Source organism: Narcine bancroftii, chromosome 2, assembly GCF_036971445.1.
Source record: "Narcine bancroftii isolate sNarBan1 chromosome 2, sNarBan1.hap1, whole genome shotgun sequence".
In the NCBI taxonomy this organism is placed as follows: Eukaryota; Metazoa; Chordata; class Chondrichthyes; order Torpediniformes; family Narcinidae; genus Narcine; species Narcine bancroftii.
Window position 1 is genome coordinate 329,495,775 of NC_091470.1, and position 9,082 is coordinate 329,504,856.

Below are 9,082 nucleotides of genomic sequence, written 5' to 3' on the forward strand. Positions count from 1 at the left end.
AACCAAGCTATTCAGAACAATGATGAAGAAGATGGTAACAATGGATAGTGGCAGTGGGATATGGTGGGAGTTTACTCCAGGAAGAATTCAATCATCTTACATCAATTGTTATGGACAGTAAATAGATATTCATCTGTCATATCCTATCACCTGCACTACAAATTCCAGACCTGAGTTAGTTCACGACGTCAGCAAACTCTCAACCACCATCAATATCAATCAGTTCAGTCCCATACCTAATATTCATATATTGCAACTCTCTCTGGCATAATTAACATTACAAGCACATCTCACAGCTATTCAACCATGACATCCACATGATTCAAGCATCATTACGGAACATCATAAATGCCCTTCCATCTCTCTTACAAGAAAAGAATATTCACAACTGGAGGCAATATGAACTAAGAGGCAGAGAGAGGTAATTTGAAGTTATGCCCCATGGATTGTTGATTCTAGTCATTTTGGAAAGGCTCATTGCAAAGGGCATGGTCAGCAATAGGGATTAATGTGTTAAAAATTAATGTACAGTAAAATCCCCAGTACCTGGCACCTACAGGGATCATGGATGCTGGTTATATGAATTTTCTGGTTGACTGAAACATTCCTAACTAATGCTCCTGCATTAAGAATATACAGATTAAAAGACAAAAGCCCATGGAAAATGTAAAGTTATTTGAAAAAAGTTCACTTTAATCTGGTAATTCCTGTTACTTAGAAAATTTAAATTCAAACCCCAGTCACTGGCACTGTAAGAGCATTTGAGAACCATGCCACTGTCATAATTACACCCCCCTCCCCCAAGTTTACAGATGAAGTCTTACTAATATACTTAATTCTAATAAAGACTCTTACTAGGCAGGAATAGGAAGACACTTTGGGAGAGTCGCCCCAGCGGCGAATGGCATCAGCCGGCTCTTCATCCTGGGAGCTGCCATTTTATTCAGACACACTTTAACTGAAAATTTATGCAAACAGCTTGCACAACCAAGTCACTCTGCTGGCTGAATGTTTGCTCCCATCTTCACCAAGGAGTTGTGTGTTGCTTCAGAGAACATTTACTTTTACAGTTTTAGAAGTCATTTAATTTTTTTTATTGATTCTTAATTATTTTAAAACTACTTAACTTATTTACTCAATTTTGTTTTGCCAGTTGGTTGTGATGCTTGAATTGCAGATACCAGAGATTTTACTGTATCCTCATACTTGATCCTTTTTATATTTTACTGTTACTCTCATTCTCTCAACATGTGTCCTTTTCTTAATTATACCATTAACTTGGCAGTCTCTGGATTCTACCATTTTGTGCTGGAGTCAGAAAAATGATTGAAGCAAGAGAGGTCAGGTGACCCAAGGAGGGGCAGCAGTTGCCATTTGAAACAGGGTGAGGCTACAGCTAGAAGCTGAATGGAGGAAGAAACTGATGGGGGGAGCGGGGGCGTGCGCAAGAGAGGTCAGGTGACCTGAGGAGTGGGAGCAGTTAGAATTTTAAAAGGGGCGAGGCAGCACCTCGAAGCTGACTAGAGGAAGAAACTGAGTATTGCCATAGAAGTGAGGGCCTGAAGCAGAAGTGGTCATTCAGGGAACATGTGAGAACAGGTAAGAGATGAGGGATAGTTGAAGTAAGAAAGGGTTTTGAGGAATAAAAAGGATTCAGCAGGTAGGGCAGGTTTTAGATATCAATGTATTTTGTTCCTCAAGTCAAAAACAGTGGGAATGGCAGCTAAGGCAGGAGAAGGCTCCTTTTGCAGAATGTGGGTTATCAGTGAAGCCTGTAAAATCCCTGATGACTTCATCTGTGAGAAGTACCTGCAGCTCCTGACAAGTTGTGTTAAGGAATTGGAGATGGAGTTGGATGAACTCTGGATAATTTGGGAGGTAGAGGGGGTGATAGACAGGAGTTACATCGACACTATCACACCCAGGATGCAGGAGATGGGTGATAGTCAGGAGAGGAAGAGAGAACAGGCTGTGACCATTCCCCTCAGTAACCAGTTTACCACTTTAGATAATGTTTGGTGGGGGAGGGGAGGAGATGGAGAGAAATTACTTACCAGGCACAAGACTGGTCCTGTGGCTAAAAAGAGAAGGGAGGAGAAGAGGTGACCTGTAGTGATAATGGATTCCATAGTTAGGGGAACAGATAAGAGGTTCTCTGGAAGAGATTGAGTATCCTGGATGATATATTGCCTCTCTGGTGCCAGGATCTGAGATATCTCTGATTGAGTTCATGGCATTCTCAGGTGAGGTGGGGGTGAGCAGCCTGATGTTGTGGTCCACGTAGGGACCAATAATGTGGGCAGGAAGCGTGAGGAGGTCCTGCAAAGAGTATAAGGAATTAAATGCTAGGTTGAAGGAAGGACCTCCAGGGTTGTGATCTCAGGATTGCTGCACATGCCATGTGCTAGTGAGATTAGAAGTGGGAGGCCAGTGCATTTTAACTTGTGGCTAAAGACATGGTGCAAGAGGAACAGCTTTATTTTTCTGAATCACTGGGTACTTTTCCAGGGAAGGTGGGTCCTGTTCCAAAGGGACGGTTTGCATCTGAACTGGAGGGGGATTAATGTCTTTGTGGGAGACTTGCTAGTACTGCTTCATGGGGTTTAAACTAGATTTGCAAGGGGGTGAGAACGGGAGTGCCGGAGAAGATAGAGGAGTGGAGGAGGGAAAAGTTGATGTGAAAATTGCATGCAGTTTTAGAAGTTAAAGGGTTGTAAGTGGTGCAATTATTCTCAGGTGCATCTATTTCAATGCAAGAGTATAATAGGAAAGGCAGATAATCTTAAAACTTGGATTGGCATATGGAATTATGACATTGTGGCCACTAGTGAAACTTGATTGCAGGGGGCAGTACTGGCAAATCAATGTTCTTGGCTTTTGTTAGTTTTGACATGATAGAATATGGTGGGGGTTGGTGGAAATCAAAGGGAGAGGAGTGGCATTGCTTATCAGGGAAAATATCACAGCTGTGCTCAGGTAGGACATACCAGAGTTTTTGTCTACTGAGGCTTTCTGGGTGGAGTTGAGGAATGAGAAGGATATGATCACACTCATGCGGTTATATTATGGACTGCCCAATAGTCAATGAGAATTGGAGGAGCAAATCTGTAGAGAGATAGGAAACATATGGTTGTGATAATAGGGGATTTTAATTTTCCACATATTGGCTGGAACTCCCATACTGTAAAAGGCTGGATGACTTGGAGTTTGTCTAATGTGTTGAGGGTTATTTTCTAAATCAGTAGGTACCAAACATCCCTAACATCCCTAACATCCCTAACATCGAAGTACTCGAGATGGCAGAGGCCGACAGTATCGAATCCACGCTGCTGAAGATCCAACTGCGCTGGGTAGGTCACGTCTCCAGAATGAAACATAGAAACATAGAAACATAGAAACATAGAAGATAGGAGCAGGAGTAGGTCATTCGACCCTTCGAGCCTGCTCCACCATTCAACAAGATCATGGCTGATCTTAAAGTTCAGTACCCCGTCCCCGCCTTCTCTCCGTAACCTTTAATACCCTTATACTGAAGAAATATATCTAATTCCCTCTTAAGTATATTTAATGAACCTGCCTCTACTGCCCTCTGTGGCAATGAATTCCACAGATTCACCACCCTCTGGGTCAAGAAATTCCTCCTCATCTCGGTCCTAAATGATTTGCCTATTATCCTCAAACCTTGGCCCCGGGTTCTGGATTTTCCCATCATTGGAAACATCCCATCTGCATCCATTCTGTCCAGTCCTGCCAGACTTTTATATGTCTCTATGAGATCCCCTCTCAATCTTCTAAACTCCAGGGAGTACAATCCCAATTTGCGCAATCTTTCCTCATAAGTTATTCCTGCCATTCCAGGTATCAGCCTGGTGAATCGCCTCTGCACTCCCTCCATTGCAAGAACATCCTTCCTTAGATAAGGTGACCAAAACTGCACACAATACTCCAGGTGTGGTCTCACCAAGGCCCTGTACAGCTGCAGTAAGGTATCCTTGTTCCTATACTCAAACCCTCTTGATATGAAGGCCAACATACCATTTGCCTTTTTAACCGCCTGCTGTACCTGCATGCTCGCCTTTAGAGACTGGTGTACAAGTCTCTTCAATCTGAGGCGCCTGCAAGCTCACACCAAGACACAAGAGAAACTTGTCCGAGAACTACTCTTTGCAGATGATGCCGCTTTAGTTGCCCATTCAGAGCCAGCTCTTCAGCGCTTGACGTCCTGCTTTGCGGAAACTGCCAAAATGTTTGGCCTGGAAGTCAGCCTGAAGAAAACTGAGGTCCTCCATCAGCCAGCTCCCCACCATGACTGCCAGCCCCGCCCCCCCTTCCCCCCCCCCCCCACATCTCCATCGGGCACACAAACCTCAAAACGGTCAACCAGTTTACCTATCTCGGCTGCACCATTTCATCAGATGCAAGGATCGACAATGAGATAGACAAAAGACTCGCCAAGGCAAATAGCGCCTTTGGAAGACTACACAAAAGAGTCTGGAAAAACAACCAACTGAAAAACCTCACAAAGATAAGCGTATACAAAGCTGTTGTCATATCCACACTCCTGTTCGGCTCCGAATCATGGGTCCTCTACCGGCATCACCTATGGCTCCTAGAACGCTTCCACCAGCGTTGTCTCCGCTCCATCCTCAGCATCCATTGGAGCGCTTTCATCCCTAACGTCGAAGTACTCGAGATGGCAGAGGTCGACAGCATCGAGTCCACGCTGCTGAAGATCCAGCTGCGCTGGATGGGTCACATCTCCAGAATGGAGGACCATCGCCTTCCCAAGATCGTGTTATATGGCGAGCTCTCCACTGGCCACCGTGACAGAGGTGCACCAAAGAAAAGGTACAAGGACTGCCTAAAGAAATCTCTTGGTGCCTGCCACATTGACCACCGCCAGTGGGCTGATATCGCCTCAAACCGTGCATCTTGGCGCCTCACAGTTTGGCGGGCAGCAACCTCCTTTGAAGAAGACCGCAGAGCCCACCTCACTGACAAATGGCAAAGGAGGAAAAATCCAACACCCAACCCCAACCAACCAATTTTCCCCTGCAGCCGCTGCAACCGTGTCTGCCTGTCCCGCATCAGACTTGTCAGCCACAAACGAGCCTGCAGCTGACGTGGACTTTTACCCCCTCCATAAATCTTCGTCCGCGAAGCCAAGCCAAAGAAAAAAGACAAGTACCCCTAGGTCTCTCTGCACTTCCCCATCTCTTAATCTATTGCCATTCAAATAGTAATCTGCCCTCCGGTTTGTATTACCAATGTGGATAACCTCACATTTATCCACATTGTAGTGCATTTGCCATGTATCTGCCCAGTCCCTCAATTTATCCAAACCACACTGGAGCTTCCTGACCCCCTCTTCCGTGCACACAACCCCTCCTAGCTTAGTGTCATCTGCAAATTTGGAGATATTACATCCAATCCCCTCATCCAGATCATTAATGTAAATTGTGAACAGCTGGGGTCCCAGTACAGATCCCTGTGGCACTCCACTGGTCACCACCTGCCACTCAGAAAATGAGCCATTTATCCCAACTCTCTGTCTTCTACCTGCCAGCCAGTTCTCAATCCACATCAATACTTTTCCCCCTATCCCATGAGCCTTGATTTTGGAAGCCAGTCGTTTATGCGGGACCTTATTGAAGGCCTTTTGGAAGTTCAGGTACACCACATCCACTGGCTCTCCCCCATCTATTTTACCTGTCACCATCTCAAAGAATTCCAATAGATTTGTCAAGCACGATTTACCTTTTGTAAATCCATGTTGACTCTGTCCGATACCTTCTCTGCTAGTCATATGCTCCGCTATTACATCCTTAATTTCTATTAAGAAATCTCTTGGTGCCTGCCACATTGACCACCGCCAGTGGGCTGATAACGCCTCAAACCGTGCATCTTGGCGCATCACAGTTTGGCGGGCAGCAGCCTCCTTTGAAGAAGACCGCAGAGCCCACCTCACTGACAAAAGGCAAAGGAGGAAAAACCCAACACCCAACCCCAACCAACCAATTTTCCCTTGCAACCGCTGCAATCGTGTCTGCCTGTCCCGCATCGGACTGGTCAGCCACAAACGAGCCTGCAGCTGACGTGGACTTTTTACCCCCTCCATAAATCTTCGTCCGCGAAGCCAAGCCAAAGAAAAAAACATCCTTAATAATGGATTCCATCATTTTGCCCACTACTGATGTAAGGCTCACCGGCCTATAATTCCCCGCTTTTTCTCTACCCCCCTTTTTAAATAGTGGGGTAACATTAGCTACCCTCCAATCCATGGGTACTGACCCTGAATCTATCAAGTTTTGGAAAATAATTCTTAAAGCATCTGCTATCTGAATGTCCACTTCTTTAAGTACCCTAGGATGTAGATTATCAGGCCCTTGGGATTTATCAGCCTTCAATCCCTTCAATTTCCCCAAGACCATGTCCTTAGAGATACTGATTTCTTTCAGCTCCTCCCTTGCATTAGTCTCTATGTTTCCCAACATCCTTGGGAGGTTATTTGTATCCTCTCTTGTAAAAACAGAACCATCGCCTTCCCAAGATCGAGTTATATGGCGAGCTCTCCACTGGCCACCGTGACAGAGGTGCACCAAAGAAGAGGTATAAGGACTGCCTAAAGAAATCTCTTGGTGCCTGCCACATTGACCACCGCCAGTGGGCTGATATCACCTCCAACCGTGCATCTTGACACCTCACAGTTCGGCGGGCAGCAACCTCCTTTGAAGAAGACCGCAGAGCCCACCTCACTGACAAAAGACAAAGGAGGAAAAACCCAACACCCAACCCTAACCAACCAATTTTCCCTTGCAACCGCTGCAACCATGTCTGCCTGTCCCGCATCGGACTTGTCAGCCACAAACGAGCCTGCAGCTGACGTGGACATTACCCCTCCATAAATCTTCGTCCGCGAAGCCAAGCCAAAGAAAAAAAAAGGTATCAACTAGAGAGAATGCAATACTGGATCTTGGGGAATGAGACAGAAGTAAGTGTAGGGGAACATTTTGAATCCAGTGATCATAATATAATCTGTTTCAAGTGTTATGGAGTTCACCCAAAACCAGCAGCAATAGATATGCACCATAACACAAGGTTACTTAAACAAAAGTAGTTTTAATTGTATTTGAACAAGAAAACAGAATTAAACTTTAACTTATTACTTAACCTACTTACTTAACCTACCTAACCTACTTAATCCCCCCTCTAACACTCAACGCAGGTGTGTGTAATGTATATTTAAGTTTAGAAAAGTTATTTGGATCACAGTTCAATCTCAGTGGTTGAAGGCAATTCTTGTACTGTGCACAGAAGTTAGCATTAACAAAGTTCACCAGTCTTTGGTGCTTAAGAGGCAAATGGTTACCACTCAGAAGGGTTCTTGCTGCTTTTCAGAGAGAGATTCCTTTTCCAGGACATCCACAGCTGATTCCTTCTCAATCAGTCTTGCTGATGAAACGCCCCCTTCAGGGTTCTCCAGATGATCGTCTTTCTTTCAGGTCACCTTTCAGACTGCCAATCTCCTCCTTTGGTCAGGCAGCCTTCCAAAGTTTGCCAGCTTGTCCTTCTAGAACTGATTTCTGTCTCCTCTCTCTCTCTTTCACACCCTCCCTCTCTGAGAGCAAAATAGTTCTCCTCTGCCTGCAAAGATCCCATACGCAATACTTGAATTTATGAAGGCCAATATGTCAAAAGATCTCTTTGCAACCCTATCCCCCCTTCCCCCCCCCCCCGCCCCGACCATGATGTCACTTTCAGGGAATTAGGTATCTGTATTCCTAGATCCTTCTGTTCTACCATACTCTTCTGTGCCCTACCATTTACAATTATGTCCCACCATGGTATGTCCTTCCAAAATGCAACACCTCACATGCTCTCCCAGGCAAGCTGTTGTCAATACTTTGTTGCCTCCTGCAAAAAAGCATTCTGCTAAAGTCCTGCAAATATTCCGTGTTTTAAAATGTGTGTGCAAGCTGCTCTAACAATTCCTCCAAAACCACCTCTAAATACTCTGTCACACAAGTTAATTACGGAGAAGGTTAGTTCTGGGCCTTGTGTTGATTTTCTAAATTGGAGAAAGGCTAATTTTGAGGAAAATATAAAGGATCTAGAATTTGGGATTTAGATGTTTTTGGACAAGAATGTGTGAGATTGCATTCTACTTGTATTATGAACACCTGTTTTAGTAAAATAGGATTATCACTGTAAGGGATACAATAGACAGGACAGACTGGTCACAGTTAACACTTCACATTTCACACAAGCACCACACAAGTCACAGCCCAGTGATAATCTGATACATTGGAAGAACTGAGGGAAGGCTTTTCACAATCTGTTCCAGATTCAATACATTTGCAAAGATGCTGTGGTTTTGCAAAGGGAGAACCATTCTGACTGCTGAAGAGAAAACAGCTTTCCGAAGGCACTCTTGTGGCAAGCCATTTTTTGGAATTCAGATCAAAGATTCTCTGAGAATGACTGGGCCTTTTCAGTGTGCCAGGAGGGTCTTTTCGGGAAGCAAAGTGCTTCATTTAGATTATGACCAACAGTGGAGGTCAATTAGGGTCTTGGAAGCTCTATGGAGGCCGCCCATTTCGAGTCTTGCCTACAAAAAGACCAGGAGTGTTATGACCATAGCTCACGTGGATGGAAATTTCTTCAAAGACAACGCAAGAAGAACTTGTGAATCTAAAGCAGCTACATCTCGTGTCTCTCCATCAGTTCAACATTAATTCTGGGCATCAAATTTCAAAGGTCTAAGCTTCAACACTGAATTAGAAAGACTGAACTTTGAAGTAACTTTTTAAATTTGCCCATATGCCCGCAGATTATGCGTGAAGGATGGTTTAAGAGTAAGAAATAAAACATGTATTAAAATTAAACACTGGCTGGTTCATGGCTCATTGCTGCACATGGTTCGTAACACTTGGCAGTGTCCTAAAGTTAAATATTTTTGTTTGGAAGTCACAAACTCAATTATGGGGGTAAGTTCCCACAGCATCTGATGTTATTTTTATTAAGTAATATTAAGATTACCTAAATTAGCTATGTATCAAATTGATTTTGTACAAATTGCTTT